This window comes from Dipodomys merriami, unplaced genomic scaffold (assembly GCF_024711535.1).
Source record: "Dipodomys merriami isolate MVZ:Mamm:240054 unplaced genomic scaffold, mDipMer1.0.p SCAF_9, whole genome shotgun sequence".
Lineage (NCBI taxonomy): Eukaryota > Metazoa > Chordata > Mammalia > Rodentia > Heteromyidae > Dipodomys > Dipodomys merriami.
Window position 1 is genome coordinate 31261205 of NW_027206512.1, and position 26797 is coordinate 31288001.

Here is a 26797-nt window from a genome sequence, read left to right on the forward strand (position 1 = left end):
TAATTTTCCATTAATTAATACTGATTGTTTCAGCTGGAAATACTCTTGATAGGTTCTTTTAACTCCTTACTCATTGCTGAGATAAAAATAATTGCAGTCTGATTCTCTGATGAGACCACACCTCAGTATTGTAAGAAAACAGCTTCAAGCAGTCACCTCCCCCCAGATGTTTCTCCTTACTTCCTTGAGTTGCTTTTTTAAATTTTTTTATGGTAAATATCAGGATTTTTCTAACCTGAATGATGTAAATAAGGATTGCATTTTTATTTATTGAACACCAACTGCTATAACAAACAAACCATTTTCTGTTTACAATGAAAATACATCACTTTTTTTTTTGGTCAGTACCGATGATGAAAGGGAGTTTTACACAGATAGCCTAAAGTAAAACCAGTGACATATTTGTGAAAAAGAAACTTACATTGAATACCTTTATGCTTATTAAGTGTAATCAGAGCCTAAGACTGGCAAGAATTGTTGAATATGATACAAACAATATTTCTAATTTTTATAAATAGCCCATTGAAAAAGCAACAGTTAAAAATCCTATTTTGCTTAGAGAGCGACTAATTGTCCTAAAAATATTTGGGAAGAGATGGGAAGGAGAAACAAAGGAGAAGGCAACAGTGCTTGATAAGAAATGCACTCATTATCCTGCCCACGTAATTGTAACCCCTCTGTACAGTATTTTCACAATTAAAAAAATAAAAATAAAAATAATAAAATTTAAAGTTGAGTGTGTAGATTTGTGTGTAGCTTATTAAAAATTGAAATACTATAGTATTAAAAAACTGGTATATGGAATTATTTCTTCTGGTTCAGGAATTACATGAATCTTCTTTGTCATCACTGTAATCTATTCACTAATGTCTATAATCTTCTAATTGTACCATGCCAATGATTGAACATTTAACTGTAATTCTTATTGGCCTCTGGGTATTCATTTCCCTCCTACAAATCAGATTAAGTTAAAATTACATCTATTGCATCAGGAAATAGTATCATTTTTTTTCTCTTCTATAAAACATCATACTTACCTATTTGAGGATATGACAGCTATTGTATGTTTTGTCTGGTTCAGTGATATGCTTCTGTCAAACCATGAACTTACTAATTTCAGGTAGAAATAGTATATGTATTTTGTATATATTTTACTTAATTTGTTTTGGGAACAATTTCCAATAAAAACTTTGGGATAGTTTTAACTGAAAATTGGATGATATTGTTGTTTACCATTTGATCTCTTTAAGAATGCATGTTTGAAAATGTGTTCATGTTTTATGTGTGTCAAAAATGTTATCACATTCATTCTAGTGTTGTGGTAAAGGTGATATACAGAGGGTTAGAGTTACATCAGTCAGGTAATGAGTACATTTCTTTTTGAACAGTGCCACCTCTTCCATCCATTTCTCCAGGTTTTTCCCTCCTGACCTTCCTGCTGCACAAGTTGTATGCTCATTTTCAACATAAGTCTAGTGACCCTTTGTTCACTCTTTCTCTCACCATTTCTCTTACATTATTTTCCTTTCGTGTATCAATTAAAATAGGAAGTTTGGGTAGTATACTTTCATGCATCACCATTTAATTCTACCACCTATTTTATAACCCATTTCCAAAGAAATTATATTATCTAAATTTTAGCACACTAATAACTGTAACGTACTAGATCCTGAAAATTTATGAGTGTGCTTGTACTTTTACAAATACTGAACTGTTACAGCAATGCTGACCTTGAATCTCCTTTAGAAGATTGTTAGTTGTCTGGTAATAAAAATCTATCCTCTGACCCTTTTATTATTTTATTTTTTGGTCTACAAGGTTACCTATAATATCACATCATATTCTGCTTTTTGCTATATCTTTAGCCATCAGTATGTATTGCTTTCATATTTTGAATTTTATTTCTCACGTTTATGTTTTAATATTGTCTCCTTCTTTGACTTTCTCTTTGTTATTGTTCTAATTTTCTTGAAATGAAGTGGATATGTGTTAAACAATAAGATAGAAAAAATGACCAAGCATAGTTGTTCAACTCTGTAATCTCAGCTACTTGGAAGAGAATGGGGGAAGGGAGGAGAAAAGAGGGCATGGTGATTAGGGGATCTATGCTTTATGGCCTGCTTAGCCAAAAAACAAGCTCAGAAGACTCCATTTCACTCTATGGCTGGGCTCAGTGGCATCCTCCCACCCTCCCCAACAGCATAGGGAAGCACAGTTAGGTAGAGTGCAATTCGGGACAGCTTGGAAATAAAGTCAGACCCCACCTAGCAAGTCAGCATTGCAAAATTGGGCTGTATACATGGCTCATGTGATAGGTGTTTGCTTAGCAAGCATGCAGCCCTGACTTCAATCATGTGTACCACCAAAGAGGCAGAGTGGGGGAAGGAGATGGAAAAAATGAATGCTTGCATAATAAATCCAACACTATTTTAAAGAAATAATGCACAAAAGCTGAGTCATGGAATTCCAATGTCAAATCATTGAATTCACTGTGATCCTTAGATAGTAAACACACATTACCAACATGAAACGACTTGTCTTTACTGTCAGTGATTTATACTGATTTTTAAGGTGGAAGAATAAACTGGTTCATTATTGCACAATGTGTTTTCAGTACTTTCTCATGAGAATTGTAAGTAAAAATATTCTTGGAGGAATGTATGTAGTGTTAGGCATCTCTTTTCTAATATTATCTGTCTTGAAACTCTAAACCATGTTCCCATGACATTTTGTAATTCTTCACTTCAATTCCTAAACTGTCTTCATTACTATTTCCAGAATGCAATGTTTTTCCATGGCATTTTTGAGTTTTGATTTCACTGCAAGGAGCACTATTCATACTCCACCTATGAGCCAACATTTATACTTATCCCTTAAGAAATTGTTCAATTGGACTTCAATGATGCAGACAAAAGGAATATTAGATTTTCCCTGTCCTTCATTCTCTCATACTCTACCTGAACAGACTAGAGCAAGAGGAGTTGCCTGAGCATTGCTGTGTGTTGCTTCATTCTTTCCTCATTATTTTCTAATATTTTATGATCATCTTTATTGTTTGATACATCACATAGTATTTTCCACCTAGTTTGTCCTCTTGTGAAAAGTCAATGAATAAACAACAAAGACACTTTTCATTCATGAATGTTTTTTCAGTAACATGCAAGGGCTAGCAGAGATGACAGGAAGATAAAAGAGCAAAGGGGCGTTTGTTGGTGTTTGTGTGTACTGTGAGGTAATGCCAAAATCTCCTCCTGTAAACAGAAATCTCCCTGATCATTCATGTTTGGTGAAGAATTGCTCAAAGCTTTCTCTCTGCATAATAAAAGGAAGGAATATCAGAGGTGTTTCTCAGGCTCCAGAAAGCTTTCTGTCTTACCTCAATTACCCATTATTATTTTTCCCCCTCTGATCAATGTCTGTGATTCTACTAATAGAATTTAATTTGGCTTCGCTGCTTTAAGGTCAGCAAACAATGAAACACTTGACGGAAATTAATACTGAAGTGGCCTGCCATTAATGGGAAGGAAAAGATGGGGCACTTTCTTTACTGAGAGGCTTGTCATTCCTCAGACTCCTACAAGCAATGCTAAATATTATGACCATGGAGGAAAGATTTCAAGAGCACTCCACAGGCTCTTCAGCATGGTTATCACAGAGTTGGGAACAGCCTGGTTCCATGGCAGGAAGAGACACATTAAGTGAGCTTTGAATATGTTCCTTGCATTGTGTGATTTTTAAAAAAAAATATAACTATAGTTTAAAATAAAGCTATAATGAAGAATGAGTGAGAAAGCAATCTCATGCGAGAAAGCAATCTTTCAGTTTTTCATAATTTTACTGCAAAGGCCACTGAGCAGCTATGAAATGAACTTTATGAGAGGCATTCCTGAAGACTCTGAGAGTGCAGTATGTAGCTTGGAAGTTCACCTGTGATGATTCCCTAAACTGAAGGTACTAAAACTCATCCTGGGTGGTGATGGCTTAATTAACCTACCCTTGTGGTTGTGTATTTTCATTAGTTGAGCAGCCCTGTAAATGTGCCTAACTTTTGCCCCCCTGCTTAACTTGCAGCAATCAAGGAAATAATGCAGCATTGATCTTTAAATCATCCTATAACCACATTAACCTAGCATTTTTTTTCTAGAAACGCAGAACTGTAAACCACACAAGGGCAAGCATTCAAATGCTTGCTTCCAGTGTTTGTACTGCACACCATTCTACTTCTGGCAGAGAAGCTAATCTTTCCTTATTTTTTGGTGGTGTTGACACTTGAACTTAAGATTGATAGGCTGGTGCTCTTCCAGCTGAGCTATGCATCTAAGAGTTGAACTATGAATCCAACCATTTTTACTTTAATTATTTTTCAAATAAAGTGTTTCCCCAGGCCTTTGTGGACTGAGAGCTTTATATTTATGCCTCCCAAATAGTTGGTATTACGGCTACCAACCACTATGTTTAGCTATTAATAGCAAAAAGTTATTATTATTTTTCCCACATTTATTTATTTATTTACTTACTTACCTATTTACTGAAATCCATTCTCTACCTCTTGACTAGCTGGGATTAACTGCAAGAGCTACCATGTTAGGCCCCAAAAGGGAATGTAATAGAAAACTCCTACAGCAGAGAGAAAACCCATGGACTGAGATTCTAATTTTAACATTGGCTGTATCGTGGACATATTATTAATCATAGTGAACTTATTGGTTAATTGTGGTTTATCATTATTGGTAATGGAAATATACAAATTTGTATATACCATAATTGCATTTACACCAAAAGTATAGTATCAAATGAGATATGAAAATGAAAATAAATGTTGTAGGACAGTGAATTTTGAAACATGTTTGGTATTTGGAACTATTTTCCACTGAGATAACAGCAATGGTGGTTATCAGAACATGTCTCAATGTGATTAGGAACTTTGGAGTCTGGCACACTTGTGTGGGAAATGTGTGACATGTCGCCATTTTGTTTCTGTTTTAAGTGCTGCCAAAATTTCGCCTACCTTGAATGTCTGGAGTAATGCCCAAGGATGGCATATTTTAAACTAGACTACAGAAATAGTATATTACCCACTATCACCTCAATCTAATTTCAGAGTATTTCATCACTCAAAAGCCAACCTTACACTTAGTGGCAGGCATTTCCAGTGCTGTGTTTCCTCAACTCCTGGCAACAGTTAATCTATTTTCTTAATCTATGTCTTTACCTGTTCAGGATATCTTATGGAAACAGAATCAAAGAAGATAGGCTGTTTGTGACTGACTACTTTTAGTGTTGCTTCTACTTTTTGACCATTATAAATCATGCTGGTGTGAACATTCGTACCCCCAATGTTTGGTTAATATTTTAAATAATCTCAGGTACACAGATGACATAATTCTTAATAAAATATCTGAGACCACAAGTGTTTCTGGTTTCAATTTTTTGACATTTTGGAATATCAATATGTTTTTTGATTAAGAATCTTTACTATCAAAAACTAAGACATGAAATCCTCCCAAATCAGAAATGTTTGAACATGATGTTGGCATTCCAAAAGGTCTGATTTCTGAGTATTTTTGGTTGCATGTGTTCAGATTAAAGATGTTCAGTTTATATACCTATCAGTTTATATTACATGGAAACATTACATTTGAATTGTGGTAAAAATAAAGTGGGCATTTTACTTTCACCAAACCTGTAGCATTTTATATTCTTATCCACTTATGAGGATTCTAGTTTATCTATAGATTTGCAAATGCTTATTTCTTTTTTTGGGGGGTCCGGTCATGGGGCCTGAACTCTGGGCCTGGGTGCTGTCCCTCAGCTCTTCAGCTCAAGGCTAGCGCTCTACCACTTGAGCCACAGTGCCACTTCTGGCTTTTTTTGTTTTTGCTTATGTGGTGCTGGGGAATTGAACCCAGGGCCTCATGCATGCAAGGCAAGCGCTCTACCACTGAGCCACCTTCCCAGCCCTGCAAGTGCTTATTTCTTATCTGTCTTTTTGAATAGAGCTATTCTTGCAGGCCCTAATGAGGCTGGCCATTTTTATTGAGCTTGTTGGTTATTTGTATACTTTTACAGAGAAATATCTAATTCAAAGTCAACATTTTTAATTGGTATATTGTTTTCTGAGTTGCAGTGGTTCATTGTAAATTATGGAAACAAGTCCCACATCAGATATTTAGTTTGTCATTTTAATTATCTCACCTTATTATCATGATGCTCTTAATAATATATATAAATTTATATGGACAACAGTTTTACCTGTATGAATAGGCTTAAGTTTTGGAAGGAGATGTTAAACTGAAAATATTTTAGGATGATCAGAAGTATAAGTCAATGTTTATAATGTGTGGCCTCATGATTAAAATGAAGTGTATGTGCTTATGAGGATGTACATGCTTATGGGGATTTAAGCATTTTTATGTAATGATACTTGTTCAGTTTTTCCTTTGTTGCTTATTCATCTGGTGTCAAGTCTAAGGAAAAAGGACATAATCAAAGATAACAAAAACTTACAATTAGGTTTCCCTTACAATTAGGTTTCCCTCTGTTAGATTTATGTTTTAGTTCTTATATTCATTTCTATAATTCATTTAGACTTATTTTTTGTATGTGTTATAGAAAAAGGATTCAACTTTCTTCTTTTGCAGATGAATGTACATTGAGCCATTTTTGAGTATTCTGAGTTTGTTTTCCCACTTTCAGGCCATTTTAGATATTCTGGGTCTCTTATATTACTGCAAGATTAAAAAAATTTTTTTTTGTTTGGTTAGCTTTTTTGTTTTCATTTTTATTTTTGTTTTTTGTTTTGTTTGATAAGGTTGTCAATGTCAGAAAAAATTTAGTAGTATATTTACTGGGTTGCATTGAATTATAGATCAATTTTCAGAGTATTAATGTCTGTATCAGTTACTGGGATTGTTCCTCAAAGTAGCACAATCTGAGAAACCTAAAGAATGGTTCTTGAAATTAGAAATATGGGATAAATAAGAGTATTAGCAGGATAAATTCCTTCTGAGTGCTGAAGCAAAGAATCTGTTCTACTTAGTTTCTTCTTTGATCTCCATCTTTAGAATTCCTTAGAAAAGGTGTTCTCCCTGCATCTTCTCTACTGATTTTTGTACATGAAATTTATTTAAGCTTTCTTTGAATTCATTCAGTGATGTTGTGGAGTTTCCAGTAAACAAATTATACACTCTTTTGTTAAATTATTAATATTTGCAAACAATTTTCAATGCTCATATAATATGCTGAATGGAATATATATATATTGTTCTGTTTTGAAATAAGACCTTGCTATGTAGCCTGCATTGGCCTCACACTCTTGATTTTCCTTCCTCAGCCTCCTGAGAGCTTGGATTGTAAGTATATTCCACCATATCCAATCTGGAAGTACTTTCTTAATTTTATTTTCAGATTTCTCATTGTCAAACTATAGAATCACAACTGACTCTCATATCTAGATTTACTGTTCTATAATGTTGCTGAACTTGTTTATTAGGCCTAATGGTATTAATTAAACTATTATGAGTTTCTAATAACAAAATATATCATCTATAAATAAAGTTATGTCCCTTCCTTAGTTTTCCTGGTAGCATTTCTCATACAATGTTAACAAAAGTGGTAAGAACACATAGACCTCCTTGTCTTTTCTAGTTAGAAACTATAATAAAAAAGATTTCTGCCTTTCTCTATGATGTATGATATTAACTACAACTTCTTTCTAAATTCCCCTTCACAAATAAGGTGTGGAAGTTTCCTTGTATTAGTTTGTTTGGTGTTTTTATTGGAAAAGACATTTAACTTTTCAAGTTATTTTTGCTGAATTTAGGATAATGATGCATTTTAAAACAATTGTCTTGTCAGATGTTGGTGGCTTACGCCTGTAATCCTAGCTATTCAGGAAGCAGAGATCTGAGGATCACAGTTCAAAGCCAGCCCAGCAGGAAAGTCCATGAAACTCTTATCTCCAATAAACCACCAGGAAAAAAAAAAAAACACAAAACTGGAAGTGGCACTGTAGCTCAAGTGGTAGAGCACTAGCCTTCAGCTGAAGAGTTGAGTGAGGGACAGTGCTTAGGCCCAGAGTTCAAGCCCCACGACAGACAAAACAAAACAAAAACAACACAATTGTCTAGTATTGTAGTACTTTATAATGATATAACTTCACATTGCTGGGAAATGGGGTATAATCATTTGAATATTGTTAGATTGGGTTTGCTGGTATCTTGATGAATATTTTTGTAGACATTCCAAAAGATATTTTAGCAGCACTTGTATAACACATCAAGAAGGGAAATGAACCCTAAGATATGTATTCAAATGTTTTTTTTTCTTGCATGCGATTGTTACTAACACATTTATAAGATTATTTCTTTGCTGCTTTGTATGTCCCTCCCCCACAGTATAGCCCCTGCTTCCACTGTATTTGATGTCTGTATAATTTGTGGAGGGGAAGGGGAAAAACAAATCGTTTAAATAGGGATACAGGTGGACCCATTGCAACAATGAGATGTACAAATCGTTATGTTGAAAAACGAACTTTACAACATTGGTGGGGGGGGGTTGGGGAGGATTGGGTCGGGGGGATAGGGGGAGGATGGGAAGTGATGGGAAGGGGAAACAACGGAGGAGGCTACAATGCTTGATAAGAAATGTACTCTTTATCTTGCCCATGTAATTGTAACCCCTCTGTACAGTATTCACAATAATAAAAAAAAAGAAATGGCTCCTCAGCACTAGTTTTTTTTTATTTTATTGTAAAGATGCTGAACAGGGGATAACAGCTACATGAGTAAGGTAATGAATTGTCAAACATTGTTATTCCCTCCTTTGTTTTTCTCCTACTATCCCATCCCTCCCCCTCCCCCTAGAAGTTGTAAAGTTCGTTTCCAACATAGTGCCTTGTGAGTATCATTAATCATCTTCAGATCAAGACAGATGGTTCCTTCATGACAACACTCAACATTGACATTTTTAGAGTCCCTTAAGTTAAAAAAATATTGGTTTAGTCGACAAATCTGATCTGTGCCCACAGAGCACAACTTTGACCTATGCTTGTTCCTTATTAATCAAGAACAACATTACTTATTGAAATAGATAGACTTGTGGCATTTTAGTGACTCATATTACAATTTATTGACATTTATTTTCATTTTAAATTTCTGAAATTTTATTCTCTTTATTATGATTCTTTTTAATTCTTTTCCTATTATTACTTTTAATCCATACTTTGGACATTCTACTTCTGCCAGAGTTTCAGAATACTTCAGAATATATTCTTATAGGTAAGGACCAACTTATTTTGTTTTACTGGAATAATCTCGTAAAATGATCATATTCATTGTGAAATATTGCAGGGATTGATCCTCCATGATTCCCAACACTTTGTCTGATATACTGTTGTGTTCAGCTTTTGTTTAGATGAGTGGGAAAAGAAACTGTAGATAATTATTTTACTTTATCTTTTATTTTTCATTTTAGTGTAATCTTGAAAAATATTGTTTATAACACTGTAAGTATGCCTGGGTCATTTCTCCCAATTGCAAGCTTCTTGAAGGAAAGAATTATAATTTCCCTGTTTTCTGTATTTTCCATTATGGTATGTATTTGGTAGGTTTATCTAAGGACTGTCTTATAGATTTTTTTTTTGCCAGTTGTGGGGATTGAACTCAGGGCCTGGGCACTGTCCCTGAGCCTCTTTATGCTCAAGGCTAGCACTCTACCACTTGATCCAGAGTGCCACTTAGAATTTTTTTACAAAGAAAAAAACTATGTAATCATTATTATCTAATATGGTAACAACTAGTCATGTTTACCTTTAAGAGTTTTTTTCTAATTATAAAGGTGATGTACAAAGGGATTACAATTACATGTCAAGTAGAGTACATTTATTTATCTATTTTTTATTGTGAAAATACTGTACAGAGGGGTTACAATTACATGGGCAATATAATGGGCAATTACATGGGCAAAATAATCAAGCATTGTAGCTTCCTCCTTTGTTTCCTCTTCCCATCCCTTCCCATCTTCCCCCCATACTCCACCAATACTCTTCCCCCCCCACCAAAGTTGTAAAGTTCGTTTTTCCACATAATACATTTATTTTTTGATATCACCGCTTCCTTTCTGCCTCCCAGGTTTTCCCTCCCATTCCCACCCACAACTTGTATAAGTGTTATATTTGCAGATGACAGGCAGTGAGTACCATTGCTGCATTTGTTCTCCCTTTGTATCTCCATTTTAATGCCTCCTCTTATACTCCTGAAGACATATAAACAAACAAATAGGACAAAAAGAAAAGAAAAAAAACAGCAAACAGAATTTAAAAAAAAACTCTTTGTTTTCATTTCCTGGAGTTCATTTCATTATTATTTTGTTCAACCAGATGCACCTAGGCCTTGTGCCTTTGTATGTCTCTTGTAAGAGTGTCCTTCCTTGGTTTCACTGTGTGGGAATGCCTAGAGACCTGTATAATTTATTACGTCCTGGTGTAGCTTAGAACTAACTTCTGCACATGAGAGAAAACGTGCCATTTGTCTCTCTGAGCTTGGCTTCCCTGACTAAATATGAATTGTTTGTTCTAGGTCCATCTATTTCCCTGAAAATGACAAAATACTATATTTTCTAATGGCTGTGTAAAATTCCATTGTGTATAGGTACCACATATTTTGGATTGATTCATCTATTGTAGGACATCTGGGCTGTTTCTACAACTTGGCCATTGTAAGTAGTGCAGCAATAAACATGGATGTTCAGGTGTCTTTATGGTATCTTGGCTTGTGATATTCTGGGTAGAGGTCCGGAGTTGTATGGCTATGGTCATAGGGAAGATCTATGTTTAGTTTTTTGAGGAACCTCCAGGCTGTTGCCCAGAGTGGTTGTACTAGTTTACTTTCCCACCAAAGTGCAATACAGTTTCTTTCTCCATATCCCCCCCAACATTTGTTGTTATTCAGATTCACAACATTAGCCAGTCTAATGGGGAGAAATGGAATCTTGGAGTTGTCTTAATTTGCATTTCCATTATGGCACAGGAGAAGAACATTTCCTCACATGTTTCTTTGTCAAACTTACCTCTTCTTCTGAGAAGTCTCCCCTTAGCCCCTTTGCCCATTTAGTGAATGGCTTATTGGCTCTGGGATGGGTTAGTTTCTTGAGCTCCTTGTATATTTTGGATATTAAGCATTTGTAAGATATATTGCTGATAATGATCTTCTCCCAATCTATTGGTTGTCTTCCTAGTTTACTATGTCCTTTCTTATGTAGAAATCTTTTATTTCATTTATTTATTTATTTGTTTGTTGTGGGGCTTGAACTCAGAGTCAGAGCGCTGTCCTTGAGGTTTTTACTCAAGACTAGCACTTTACCTCCTTGAGCCAGAGTGCAATTTATGATTTTTTGATGGTTAATTGGAGATAAGAGTCTCACACACTTTCCTGCCCTAGCTGCCTTCAAACCACACTCCTCAGATCTCAGCCTCCAGAATAGTTAGGATGACAGGTGTGAGTTTTTAGTTGTAATCCCATTTTTTTCAAGTCTCTCTCTTATCTGCTTTACTGCTGGGACTCTTTTCAAAGGGTTATTTCCTATGCCCATGATTTCTAGTATTTCTGTAGAGAATTGTTTTTCATTTTATACTTTTTTAGCACTGGCAGTGAGTTCCACATAAATTCAATGTGTTCAATAAAAAATAAATCCCTCCTTAATTTCATTTATATGATAACTTTGCACACATAAGTGATTTTCTCTTTTGTAATCTCTACTTTACATTAAGATATTAGTCCATCATTCTGAGTCATGTTAAAACACCAGATATCTCTCAGATTTCATAAGAAATGTAGGATATGATCATTGAAGAATAAGCTTATTATAAGCATGTTAATTTTTTATTATTTTGCTCCTTTTTTCTTATTTTTGAACTAGACTCCAAGAAGGAATATTATTGCTTTAGTTAAGCCATTAAATAAAAATATGCTCTAAAAATTCAGAAAATAAAAAAGAGATAGACACTCTAGTTCATTATTTTGGGGACAGAGATACATTGCTTCCAATAGTATTAGGTAAAATCTTGATATATTTGGTTCTTATTGCAATTGTGATAAATGTATTCTTCTTACATAGTGAAGCTCTCCTCCAGAGGCTGGAAGCTTCCTGGCGTCTTTTTTCTGAAAATGTTTCCTACAGATAAATGGATAAATAATTGCCATGGATGCATATTTCAATAGGTAATAGTGTTCCTACAAAGTAGAACAATGGAGAAGTCTTCCTGATGCTATCATTTCAGAATAAAAGGGATTAAATAAAGGATCTTGTCAGTGGAAAATAGCATGTAAAGGAAAATTTCCAACAATAGCAGTAGTGCATAGCAGGGGAGGAACAATGGAAAGCTTAAGTGCATTTTATGGTGCTTTGGTGGAGTGTTGCCAGCAAGGCCACTTTTCTTTAATATGTCTACAAGTTACTAGTGTAGAGAGTCTTGATTGAACAGTGAAGAGGCAGGAAGGAAGAGACAGGGAAAGAAGGGGAGGAAAGGAGGAAGATAAGGCATGAGGGAAGGAGTATCTGTGACCTATATATTTGCTCTCGTGTTTTACTTTCACTCTCCTATTTTGCAGTCACTCTTTTTATTCTATGAACTTCCTTCATCCACTCTCCTGTACTTCAGCACATGTTTTTGTAAGTCAACAATGATATCATTGTTCAGTCTAGTTCACACTTTCAACTTTATTAATCTCTTTGCCACATTTAGCACAGTTGGTTACCTCTTATCTTGAAATTCATTGTTTCTTTGGATTCTTAATGTGCATTATTTCTCCTCCTCTGTCATTATGTATTTCAGCCACATTTGGCTTTTCTTGTAGCATGCCTTTTAATAACAGATTCTCAGTGATTATATTCTTATCATATCTTCTAACTGGGAATGTACCTTGAAAATATAAAGCTAAGGACAACTAAGTTATACTTACCAGGTTAAACATTTTTTCTGAGTTTCTCATATTTCCCATATGTTTTTTCCATCATACATTGCTTGTGATAAGAAATGGCTTATATCAGAAATAATGCGTGCAATCTGCTCTCCAAATTGTAAGTTCAACCTCTGTCAATTCACACATAGAAGGGCAAAAAACTCTATTTGCTTCATTTAATGACACTACTCTCCAATGAATTATACATACCAGGTCTTAGAAACCACTATAGTCTAGTCTGCTACTCACTTCAGTCATATACTCAGTCATCGACTCCCATTTGGTCTATCTTTTCATTATCTCTCAATCCCCTTTTCTGTTCCCCTGCACTGATATGGTTAAATATAAATTCTCTGGTAGATATTGTTATAGCGTATGTAGATTAAGAATGAAGAGAAACATAAATAGGAAAGAAGCGAATAACCATTAAGCTGACACCCTATCTGCCTGTTTGCCTCTAAGTATGACAGGGAGATGCCGAAAAACTCTTCCTTAAAAGTCATATAACTCATATTTCAGGAGACTTGAAAAAGAAGAGGTTAAGGAAGGGTTAGAATAATTTATTCTCCTTCTTATCTCTTACTAGTCAAAGATTTGTCCCAAGCCTTTTAATGTCTCACCTTGACTGACTACATATTTGAAGGTACTATATGGTACTCCCCCCAAAAAAGCAGGAAAAGAGGCTTTAAAACTAATGACACATCAAGGACATATGAAGGCAGCCAATGCAAACACACCTGTGTCTGGGTATATCTAATATACTTACTCTTTTACTTTATTCTATCTTTACCATGCCATCATCCAGATCTTTAAAGTTGCAGTAAATCATTGCAGTAAATCATGATATTGAAAGGGTTATGTAAACTTATTTCTATCAGTAAAGATTTAGAAAAACAACAGAAATTTCTGTAGTCATGCACATAATACCAAGTAAATGACTCTTGTGTGTAATTGGCCTTACTTATGAAAAAATGTTTTAACTGGTTTCAGAAACAGCCAGCATTACATTGTGACACCTAAACCAAAACAATGATATGAGAATTAACAGTTTTACTTTAACTGAGTTTTAATTACTGATGTGAGGAAGATGGTTTAATACAAGTGAAAGCACATATACATATGATTATACAGGTAAATCTTATTCAAGTACTGAAATGTGCTGGAAGAAAATTGATAACAATGTGGGAAAAATTGGGAAGTTGTCGAATTTATTCAGAATAGATTAATTTTAAATTGAAAGTACCTGATTTTGAGGTCATGAGTAGATTATAAAGTAACAAACCTTGTTATTAATGATAATATGAGTGAGAACTACATTATTTAATGAGACATGTTTAATAATCTGTTATTGACTAAAGCAAATAATTAATAATATATCATGCTATAATTTAAATATAGATCACATATGTGTGTATATTAACTATGTTATTATATTTCTCATCTATTATTTCAAAATAATTATGAATCAAAGCACACAATATAACAGATGACAGAATAATTAGGCCTGTATATGAACAATTAAAAGAGACCATATTTTTTTCTGATGTTTATTGGTGTTGGGTCATAATCTTGGACAAGTTGTGAAAGAAATAATTAAAATATTCTTAATCCTGATGTATTTGTTCATGGAACATAATTTTTGAATTATAGAGAACTTTTTTATGAGTCACAGTTACCTTTAACTTTAGTATTTACATAATCTTTGAGAATCAATGTAGGTCTTTTGTTAGTCACAATTATAAATATAGATCCAGAACTCCACAGTAATTATTATTATTGTAATGTAACATTGTTTAATTAGAGAAAATATGATTAGAGATGAGAGCTGTAGAATAGGCATCAACTTGACTGTACCTATATTATATGCCTCAACTAATCTTCATAGTATTAATTTCAAGTTTTTCCATTACCACAAACATGTTGCAATGAATGCCCTTTTGAAAGCACTTGTCAACATCTCTCATTACCATTGTCTGCTAAGAAATCACAAATCTATAATTTCACTTCTGTTCTCTTCATTGACAGGCTCTTTAATCCAGCAATCATATTGTCATATGCTCTAAAACATAAAGTCCACAGTAAACATTTTTCTTCTAAAGCTATCTCACTAACTCATCTTAGTAAGCAATATGGTCTATGCAAACATCCAAACCCTAGGTATTATTCTCATGCGTTCATTATTAATTAAAACTTTACCTCCAATATAGGTTCCATATTTATACACTTATTTCCATCTTGACAACTACTACTTTAGTTTGAACAGTTCTCCTACCTTCCTAGATAACTCCAATGCTATATTTTATTAGTTAAGTTCATTCTCCCATCCTCTTCTTCTGACCTCAGCTTGCAAATGGATATTTTAACCATAACTGAACTACCTCACTTGTCTTTTAAAACTCTGCAAATGCTTTATAATTGGCCTTAAGTTTCTTAGCTCTTATATTTCTTGGCCATTAAGGCATAACAGGAATCTTCCAAGTAAACCTAGCATTCTCTACTTTCTTTTGCTTTTTAATATTAGCCATTTTCAGCTTCTTCTTGCTCTTCAATAATATCAGATTTTCTAATGTGACCCAAATATCAGTTCCTTGGCCACTACATTTGAATATCCTACTTAAAAGGATTTTATTCTACATCTACTATTTAGGTTGATATGCAATTTTAATTTTTGGTTTGTCTTTGGGAAAATAAAGCATTGAACTCAGGGCTTCACAGTTGCCAGGCAAACACTATATCATTTGAGCCACATCACCAAGCACCAGGCCTCATTTTCACTACAGTATTAAATAATCTTAGGCCAAAAAAGAATTATCAAAAACATAACTATGCCATGATGGCATCCTTATTTACCCTAGTGCAATTTCTCATTTCAGTTAATATTAAATGGAAATTTGAAGGAACATATAATTAATAATTTAAAAATCCTATTATAGTTTATTTTCTAACTATTCTATTTTTATCATTGCCTATTCTTATTAATCACTTCTGTGATCATTTATAAATTAAACTCTCACGAGTAGCTTTTTAAGGGTTTTTGATACTAACTATAGTCTCAGACATATGGTGGGGATCATGGCATAAGGGAATACTGTCTTTGATTTTCTTCTACCTGTGGCCATTATCAACCTATTCTCTCTCAGCTTCCAATTTTCCTTTACAGATTTAGCTTGTGAGACTGAGATGGAGATACAAGAAACCCTGTCCTCTGTTTTTTTAATTAATGTTTTTTTATTGTGAAGATACTGTACAGAGGGGTTACCATTGAGTGAACAAGGCAATGAGTACATTTCTTATCAAGCATTTTTGCCCCCTCCTTTGTTTTTCCACTACCATCCCTACCCTCCCATCTCCACAATTGCATCCGAGCCCGCCCTGCCTAAATTGTAAAGTTCATTTTTCTATATAGCATCTTGTACATTTCATTGTTTCAATGGGTCCACCTGTATCCCTATTTAAACAATTTGTTTTTATTTCCCTTCCCCTCTCCAAATTATACCAACATAAAATACAGTGAAAACAGGGGTTACACTGTGGGGGAAGGACATTCAAAGCAACAAAATTTCCCCAACAACATATCCTCAAAGAAACAACTACCCAATAAATAAGTGGGCTAAAGACTTACAGAGAGGGAGTTCCAGGAAGATGGCGAAGGAGAAGCTGGAGTCTAAACAAGCTCTTGCATAGAAAGCAGTTTTAGAGTTCCAGTGAACAGTCCTAAGCCAGAGAATCACACCAAGTGTGCCATCACAGGACAGAGTTAGGCCAGAAAGGGAAAATCCAGGCAAGGAGACACATCTGACCTCTTGCCAGCAGCTGCCATGGTGGCGGCAGTGGTGGCGGCAGTGACTGCAGCCACCATACCTGAATCACAGAGTCTGGGACGAAGGAGCCAGATGCGGCGGGTAAGTGGATTGTACTCAACACCAACAAGAGCCAACAAGGAGCAGACATCTTCATCCTGTAGTTCGCAGACCAGAGAAGACCCAGGAACCAAGACTCGGTGTGAGTCTTGGTCCTCACTCCTTCTCAGGGAGCAGAAGAGGGAAGGCCACCCCTCCCCCCCCAGTACCGGAGATCTCCATCTTGGATACTGACAAAGCTCGATGGAGCTGCTAGCTCCAACTCAGGCCTTGGAATAAAACTAGAGTCGTTTAGCAGGTCACAAGAGCCTAACCTGACCTGCCAGACTCAGCTCCACCCAGGGAAAAGTCACCCAGCTCCGGCACCAGCCCTAGGAGTGGCTTTCTTCACCAGGTTATCAGAGCCAGAGGCTGCCCCTCCATTTAGCAGCCTCTACAATCAATTGAGATTCAGTAAACAGAAACCCTGAGAGTGGCTCCAGGCTGTGCTCTGTGAATTTCTCACCAACCAGCCCCCAGGAAAAGCTACTGTTTGCTGGAAGGCCTCGACTCTACCCAGAACCTAGCCTCATCACAGCATCTCCAAATTCTAGGAAAAAGCCATCTCCCTCTTTTGTGATACTCAAAGCAGACCTCTCTCCCATTGAACTAACCTGGAAGGAGGATAGCAAAACATTGGGGAAAGCAGAGCATTTTTCTGCCTGTTCAAAGAAACTGAATTAAGTAACTAAACAAGCCACAGGAACACAAGCAGACCAGAGACTCCAACAAGAAGCTGGTTATGGACACAAGGGAGATACAGGATTTTTCCCACCCCTCCCAAAGAAATCAAAGAACTTTTTTTTTTTTTGTATCTTTTATAAAAAAAATTTTTTTTTCTAAAAAATTTTTTTTAATCTTTAATTTTTACCTTTTTTGAAAAAAAATTGTTTCTAGTAATTGTTTTTTCCTCTTAGAATTTTACTTTAGGGGTATAAGTGTGTGTGCTTTTTTCTTTCTTTTTTTTTCTTTGTTTTTTTTTTTTGTTTTGTTTTGTTTTCTTTTTTGTTTAGCTCTACTGAACTTCTGATCTTTTTTCTTTCTTTCTTATCCTTTTCACCTTTTCTTCTCTTTCATTCTTCTTTATGTGACTTAATTGCTGTTCTGCACATCCTCAGATAAACCAGTAGTCGATTATTAGACCTTATCCCCCATTGTGTGCACACTTAATCCACAAATTTATTACTCAATTCAAAACCTCTTAGACTTAAATTCCTTAATAGCAGTACTACCTCTTTATACCTATATAATATTTTAAGTATTTTTATTTTTAAGTTTTACACATCTCCTTTATATCTCTCCCCTTCTCTCATTATATTCACATTCTTCTCTGAATAGTTGCTTTCAATCTGTATAATATATTTAATTTTTACCTTTCTATTTTTTCTGGTCTCTTTTTGTTCCCTTTCTCTTACTTTTTTTTCTCTCTTCTTTCATCCTATCCAACCTATTTCCTGCTTTGAGATTAGGACTTAGTTAACACTCCCTGTACCTTCCCACATCACTCTATTCCTATTTTTTACCCACATAATACTTTCTGGTTTACCAAATTCTAATTTGCGGTTCATAGCCCATTAATATATAGTTGTTTCATGTTGAATAGATGTATCTGTTGAACTAGATTGTATCTGCAGACTATTGACTGTGCAAATTCAGACTTTGGTTGATGCTTGCCTTAAGTTAGTGTTCTAGCACAAAATTGGTGTTAATTCATCCCAAATGGGCAGAGTAAGCCAGAAAAACACAAGAAAAATGGCAAGTCCGGGTATCTCAACTCCCACTCATGATAACCAGGGGAGAGAACAGATAATGAATAATCCAGAGGAGAGTTCTCAAATGGCTCTACAAACACTGCTGGCAAACATGATAAATGAAAAGATTGAAAGCAAACAAAGGACTCTGTATGAGCGTGATAGGGAGAGAGAGGAGGCAATCCAAAAGTTTATACAGGAATATCATGAGCATGAGGAAGCTACTCAAAATCTGATACAGGATTTGCATGAGCAGCTTGAGAATAATCGAAGAGAAAGGCAGGAATGGCGTGAGCAGGCTGAGAACACTCAAAGAGAACTACAGGAATAGCATGAAGGTGAGGAAGCTAAGCAAAGAATAATACAGGAATTGGGAAAGCAGGATGAGAATACAGAAAGATCACTAAAGGCATTCATGGAATCCATTAACAAAGAGCTGAAGGAAGTCAGGGAGACCACAAAGGGAATGCTGAATGGAACCCAACAGAAGGAATGGGAGTCCAAGGAAACCATAACCAATCAACTAAGTGATTTGAGAATAAACACTGAACACCAAATTAAGGAAGTAAAGAAATTCATACAAGATCTAAAACAAAGCTTCAACAAAGAATTTGAAGCCATCAAAGCTGACCAACTAGAAGGAAAAGAAATACAAAACAAAGTAGAAAGTCTTGACAGCAGGTTACACCATGAAGAAGACCGAATCTCAGGGATTGAAGACAGCCTAGATATTATAGAGAAAGAACATACAACAATCCAAGACAAGTCCAAGAAATATAATAGATCTATGCAACACTTGGAACACACCATCAGAAGGTCTAATCTAAGGATAATGGGTGTAGAGGAGCACCTAGAAACAGAAGTTAATGGTCTAGGAAATTTGTTTAACAGGATCCTAGCAGAGAACTTCCCAAACATGCAAAAAGATAGGCCTATTTAAATACAAGAACCTTTTAGAACTCCAAATAGACCAGACCAGAATAGGACATCCCAACATCACATTAAAATCCACACAGGATCAATTCAGACCAAGGAAAAGATTCTTAAAGCTGTCAAGGAGAAAAGATTAATCACCTATAAAGGTAAACCAATTAGAATCACCTCAGATTTCTCAGCAGAGACAATCAAAGCAAGAAGAGCCTGGAACGATGTATGCCAGGCCCTAAAAACAAACAACTATCAACCAAGAATACTGTACCCAGCTAAATTCTCCTTCATAATTGAAGGCCAAATAAAAAACTTCCATAGCAAAGAAAAATTGAAACAATACATCTCCACCAAACCAGCCCTATAAAAGTTTCTTAAAGATGTCCTACACATAGAAACCAACAAGACCACAATAAAGGCCAAAAAACTGCACGCAAACTGAGAATCCAAGAACCATAGGAAGAACCCAGTTTTCGCAGCCCCCAAGAAGGTGGATAACATGGCAAGAACTCCCAAATACCTCTCAGTCCTATCTCTTAACATTAACACACTTAACTCTCCAATTAAGTGACATAGACTGTCTAGTTGGATTAAAAAACAAGATCCTTCTATCTGGTGCCTTCAGGAGTCACATCTTGCCTATAAAAAGAAACACATTTTAATGTTAAAGGCTGGAACAACCTCTACCAAGCAAATGGCCCCCATAAACAGGTGGGAGTTGCAATCCTAATATCAGATAAAATAGACTTCAAATTAAAATTCGTAAGAAGTAAAGAAGGTTGCTACATACTAATTAAAGGATCTCTCCTTCAGGAGGATATTAACCTATTCGCCAAACAACAGAGCACATAAATTTATCCAAGAAACACTACTTTCCCTCAAATCCCACAAAGATCCAAAGACATTAATTGTTGGGGATTTTAACACACCACTCTCCGCACTAGATAGATCAACTCGGCAAGAACTCATCAGAGAAGCCCCAGATCTAAACAACTGCATAGATAAACTAGATTTAACAGACATCTACTGAATTTTTCACCCAACAACATCAGAATACATGTTTTTCTCAGCAGCACATGGAACATTTTCTAAAATAGACCACATTTTAGGCCACAAAGCAAACTTGTCTAAATTCAGAAACATTGAAGTTATACCTTGCATTCTCTCTGAGCACAAGGAAATAAAATTAGAACTCAACACCAAAAGCCACCAAAGAAAATCCGGAAATACATGGGGGCTGAACAACACACTGCTGAATCATGAGTGGGTCAAGGAATAGATTAAAAAGGAAATTCAAATGTTCATGCTATTGAACAAAAATGAGCACACAATTTACCAGCTCCTCTGGGACACAGGAAAGGCAGTACTCAGAGGCAAGTTTATAGCTCTGAGTTCCTACATCAACAAATTGGAAAGATCTGAAACCAACAATTTAATGAGACATCTGAACCTCCTTGAAAAAGAGCAGCAAGATAAACCCCGATCCAGTAGATGGAAAGAAATAATCAAAATTAAATCAGAATTAAATGAATTAGAATCCAAAAAACTATAGAAAGAACCAACAAAACAAAGAGTTGGTTCTTCGAAAAACTTAACAAAATTGACAGACCCTTAGCAAATCTTATCAGAAAAAGAAGAGAACACACCCAAATAAACTCAGAGATGAGAATGGAAACATCACCACAGAAACAACCAAGATTCAGAACATTTTAATGGAATACTTCTCAAAACTTTATGCTAATAAGTTTGAGAACTTGGCAGAAATGGACTTTTTCCTAGCAAATATTGACATGCCAAAACTAAACCAAGATGAGTTAAATCAGCTTAACAGGCCCATATCAAGCATTGAAATAGAAACAGCAATAAGAGAACCCCCAGTTAAGAAAAGTCCAGGACCAGCTGGTTTTACAGCGGAATTCTACAAGGCCTTCAAAGCAAAGATCACACCAATACTTCTCCAACTCTTCAACGAAATTGAAAGAGAAAGTTCACTACCGAACACATTCTATGAATCCATCATAACCCTCATCCCAAAACCAGGCAGGGACTCATCAAAGAAAAAGAACTATAGACCCATATCTTTGATGAACATTGATGCAAAACTTCTCAACAAAATTTTGGCCAATCGATTTCAACAATTCATCCAAAAAATCATACACCATGATCAATCAGGATTCATTTCAGGGATTCAAAGCTGGTTCAATATACGCAAAGCAAGTAATATTATTCATCACATCAACAGGAGCAAGGATAAGAACCACATGGTTATCTCAATAGATGCAGAAAAAGCATTCGACAAAATCCAACACCCCTTTATGATGAAGGTTTTGGAAAAATTAGGAATCCATGGAACATTCCTCAATACAATAAAGGCTGTATATGACAAAGCTACAGCCAGCATTATACTTAATGGTGAAAAACTAAAGCCATTTCCTCTTAACTCAGGAATAAGACAAGGATGTCCATTCTCTCCACTTCTCTTCAACCTAGTATTATAATGGCTTGCTACAGCAATAAGACAAGATGCAGACAGAAAGGGGATCCAAATAGGGAAAGAATAAATGAAACTCTCCCTCTTTGCAGATGACATGATCTTGTATTTAAAGAATCCCATAAGCTCCAGTCCCAAATGACTCAAGCTGATTCAAAACTGGCAAAGTAGCAGGGTATAAAATTAACCCCCCAAAATCAATGGCTTTTCTGTATGCCAACAATGAGAAAAGTGGGGTTGAAATTAGGAAAGCAACTCCATTTGTAATAGCCCCACAAAAAATAAAATACCTAGGAATTAACTTAACCAAAGAAGTGAAGGACCTCTATGATAAAAAATTAAAAACTTGAAAACAGAAATCAAAACAGAACTTAAAAAATGGGAAAAACTCCCATGCTCCTGGATTGGAAAGATTAACATCGTGAAAATGGCAATACTTCCCAAGGCTATCTACAAATTCAATGCAATACCTATCAAAATTCTAACCTTATTATTCACGGAAATAGAAGAGGCAATCCAAAAATTCATATGAAACAATAAAAACCCCGAATAGCAAAAACGCTCCTCAACGGAAAGAACACTGCTGGAGGAATATCAATACCAAACTTCAAACTCTATTAGAAAGCCATAGTAATCAAAACAGCTTGGTACTGGCACAAGAACAGACTTCAGGACCAATGGAATAGAATTGAAAACCCAAAAATGAACATACAGACCCATAGCCATCTAATCTTCGATAAGGGAGCTAAAACAATAGAATGGAAGAAAGACATCCTCTTCAGTAAATGGTGCTGGCAAAATTGGTTAACTACTTGTAGAAAACTAAAGCTAGATCCTTATATATCACCCTGGACCAGAATTAACTCCAAATGGATCAAAGACCTCGGAGTCAAAGCAGACACTCTGAAAACATTATAGGATAGAATAGGAGAAACCCTAGGTCTCCTTGGCTCAGGCCGAAATTTTCTGAATAGAGACCTGGAAACACAACAAATCAAAGAAAGGTTGGGCAAATGGGATTGCCTGAAGTTGCAGATCTTCTGCATGGCAAATGACATAGCTAGCAAGATCAATAGAAAGCCCACGGATTGGGAGAAGATCTTCACTAGCCATACAACGGACAAGGGTCTCATATCTAAAATATACTTGGAACTCAAAAAATTAAACCACCCAACAACAAATCCTCAAAGAAATTACTGCCCAATAAATAAGTGGGCTAATGACTTAAAGAGAAACTTCTCCGAAGAGGAAAGAAGGATGGCCAAAAGACACATGAAGAAATGCTTAACCTCCCTAGCCATGAAAGAAATGCAAATCAAAACAACACTGAGATTCCACCTCACCCCAGTTAGAATGGCAAAAATCAAGAATTCTAATAACAACAGATGCTGGAGGGAATGTGGACAGAAGGGAACCTTACTTCATTGTTGGTTAGAGTGTAAACTTGTTCAACCACTTTGGAAAGTAGTATGGAGGTTCCTCAAAAGACTCCGCATAGAGCTCCCCTATGACCCAGCAGTCCCACTTTTGGGCATTTACCCAAATGTTTACAAACAAGACCACACTAAAGCTACCAGCACACCTATGTTTATTTCAGCATTATTTACCATAGCAAAGATATGGAACCAACTCAGATGCCCCTCCGTAGATCAAGAAAATGTGGTAAATATACACAATGGAATTCTATGCCTCCATCAGAAAGAATGACATTGCCCCATTTGTTAGGTAATGGAAAAACTTGGAAAAAATTATATTAAGTGAAGTAAGCCAAGCCCGAAGAAACATAGGTCCCATGATTTCCCTTATTGGCCATATCTAGTATATGTATGAGTCAAGCAGAAAAGGTCAGATAAGGTGATGTTAGGAAAATGAACCCTAAGATATGTATTTCAAATGTTTTTTTTCATGCATTTGTTTATAACAAAATTTTAAGATTATGTCTTTGTTGCTTTGTATGTCCCTCCCCCACAGTATAACCCCTGCTTTCACTGAATTTGATGTCGGTATAATTTGTGGAGGGGAAGGGGAAAACAAGTCGTTTAAATAAGGATACAGGTGGACCTGTTGCAACAATGAGAAGTACAAGTTGTCATGTCGAAAACGAACTTTACAACTTGGGGGGGGGGGGAAGATTGGGTGGGAGGGAGGATGGGAACAGATGGGAAGGGTAAAAAAAGGAGGAGGCTACAATGCTTGATAAGAAATGTACTCACTATCTTGCCCATGTAATTGTAATCCCTCTGTACAGGCTTTTCACAATAAAAAAATAAAATAAAATCTGAAGACCAAAAAAAAAAAAAAAAAGAACTACAGAGAAACTTTTCTTAACAGGAAAGATAGACACATGAAGAAATGCTCAATCTCTCTAACCATTAAAGAAATGCAAATCAAAACAACACTGAAATACCACCTTACAGCTAGTAACAACAGATGCTGGAGGGGATGTGGCCAGAAGGGAACCCTACTACATTGTTGGTGGGAGTGTAAACTTGCTCAAGAAGTTTGGAAAGTAGTAGGAGGTTCCTCAGAAGACTCCACATAGAGCTTCCCTATGACCCAGCAATCCCACTTTTGGGCATTTACCAGAATGATCACAAACAAGACCACACTAAAGCTACCAGCACAAATATGTTTATTGCAGCATTATTTACCATAGCTAAGATATGGAAGCAGCCCAAATGCCCCTCAGTAGATGAATGGATCAGGAAAATGTGGTATATATACGCAATGGAATTCTATGCCTCCATCAGAAAGAATGACAGTGCCCCATCTGTCCTCTCTTTTATCAGCTGATTTCTGTTAGTTTCTGCCATTCAGTTGATCTACAGTTTGAGAACTGAGTACTTTTCTCTCACTGTCTCCTATCTGAAGCTTCTTCACTCAGCAAAGCAGTATGTAGGAGCAACGAGTCCCAGGTTAGAGCTTTTCCAGTTAGGAATATCATGAGAGGCACCCTCCCAGGTTCTATATCCAACTCTAGGGTCCCTCCCTTGAGTTCCAGAGGCTACAATAATATTCAAGTTGTGCCCCTTCTCAAGCTCTGAGCACTGTTTCCACTAGGCTGACCTTCAAGAGTCAAAAAATTACTAATTCTAGAATTGTCACTTTGTTTTCTCTTCCCTGGGTTCGCATCTGCTCCCTGCAGTTACTCTTCATGGAAATGGCATTGTTGGCTTCCTTTGAAGTTTTCCAACACCAAGTTAGCAATTACTCCCATCAGATTCTCTGTTATCCTACCTTCAGTGGCTTCTGTCTCCTGACTGGATTCTGACTAACAGAGTAAGACTGAATCATTGGCCAATTAAAGTGTCTAAGGAAACGACAAAGCTATATTTCAACTTCTAAAGGAGCTCTTAGAGTTATGGGATGAAAAAACTTAAGTGGTTTTCTGATGTTGGTCCCAAAAGTAGAAATATCAACTCTTTGTAAGAAGCATTTTCTTTAGAGTGAGCTCATTCTCCCAATGCAATCTTAGTCCTGAATCATCTAGGTGTTCATGGCAGGAGTGGCAGAGAAATGAGTGGTATATTTTGTAATCGGAGTTCAATGAAGAGGAAAAACAGTGAAGAAATGACAATATTGGAGAGGGCTAATCCTCTCTGAATAATGAGGCAGTTTGTAAATGTATAAATGTTTAATTTCTATTTGTTTCTTCTTCAAAAGCATCAAAATAGAAAATAACAACTAAGAGGTACTGCTAATTGACAGAAATGGAGAATTATGTAAAATATTTTGAGAAATACAAATTGCTAATTAATAAAACATTATTTAGGTACCAGGCATTAAGAACACGAACGTAGGAAGGAAGGGTGAGAAAATTCACTCATTGCATTCAATATACCCTGCGTAAAAAGTAAACTCTGTAACTTGTGGATAGGGATATAAAGGGGGAAACAAAAGAACGGCTGACATTGACCAAGAAGCATTGTATCCATTACCTGACTTATAGAATTGTAGCCACTTAGTAAAGCTCCTTAATAATAACAATTGTAAAAAAGAATTTAGATTGCATAAGGAGGGATCAGCTCAACAAATTAAACTTTTGCTGGCAACGTTCAGTATTCTCATCTCAAATGCCAGAAAAAAAAACAACAAACAGTTTTGTTTTGTTCTGTGTGTGCTTGATCTTACCTTTCTTGCTTTGCTGGAACTTGCCACATGAGCCAAACCTGTAGCCTGGCTCTTCTGTTTAATTGGAGATGAAGTATTCATGGACCTTTCTCAGGCTGGCTTGAAATGCCTTCAGCTCTCAGCCTCCTCAGTAGCTAAGATTACAGATATGATCCACCAGTCCTTGGGTACAAATATAATCTGATTTAGCTTCTCTTATAATTTAAATAAACATGCACAACTATTTTTTTGTCAGTTGTGGGCCTAATCTCTGGGCCTGGGCACTGTCCCTTAGTTCTTCAGCTCTAGGCTAGGGCTCTACCACTTGGGCCACAGTGCCACTTCTGGCTTTTTCTGCTTATGTCACCTTCCAGCCCCTATTTTTAAACCAATACTATATCATGGATTCCTATTACAAATGCTGCATCCTGAAAACCAGGGACTTCATTTTCTTATTCAGATAGCCTTAGACCATACCCTCTGCATAAAACAAACAAAAAGCAAACAGAAAAACACATTTCATCTTGCCCATGATGTTACTGGCACATATAACTGAATGAATTCACATAATTTACATTTTTGATTTTGGAAAAAAAGACCAAAACAATATGTAAATATTTGGGTCCAAGATTTAAAAAAAAACACACAAAGCAACTTGCA

General features: G+C 35.9%; 1 pseudogene; it reads right to left on the reverse strand.

The window, feature by feature from the left end:
- Positions 1 to 16716: 16716 nt before the first annotated feature.
- LOC138820648 (activator of 90 kDa heat shock protein ATPase homolog 1 pseudogene) overlaps positions 16717 to 26797 on the reverse strand; it is a 169462-nt pseudogene continuing 159381 nt past the window's right edge.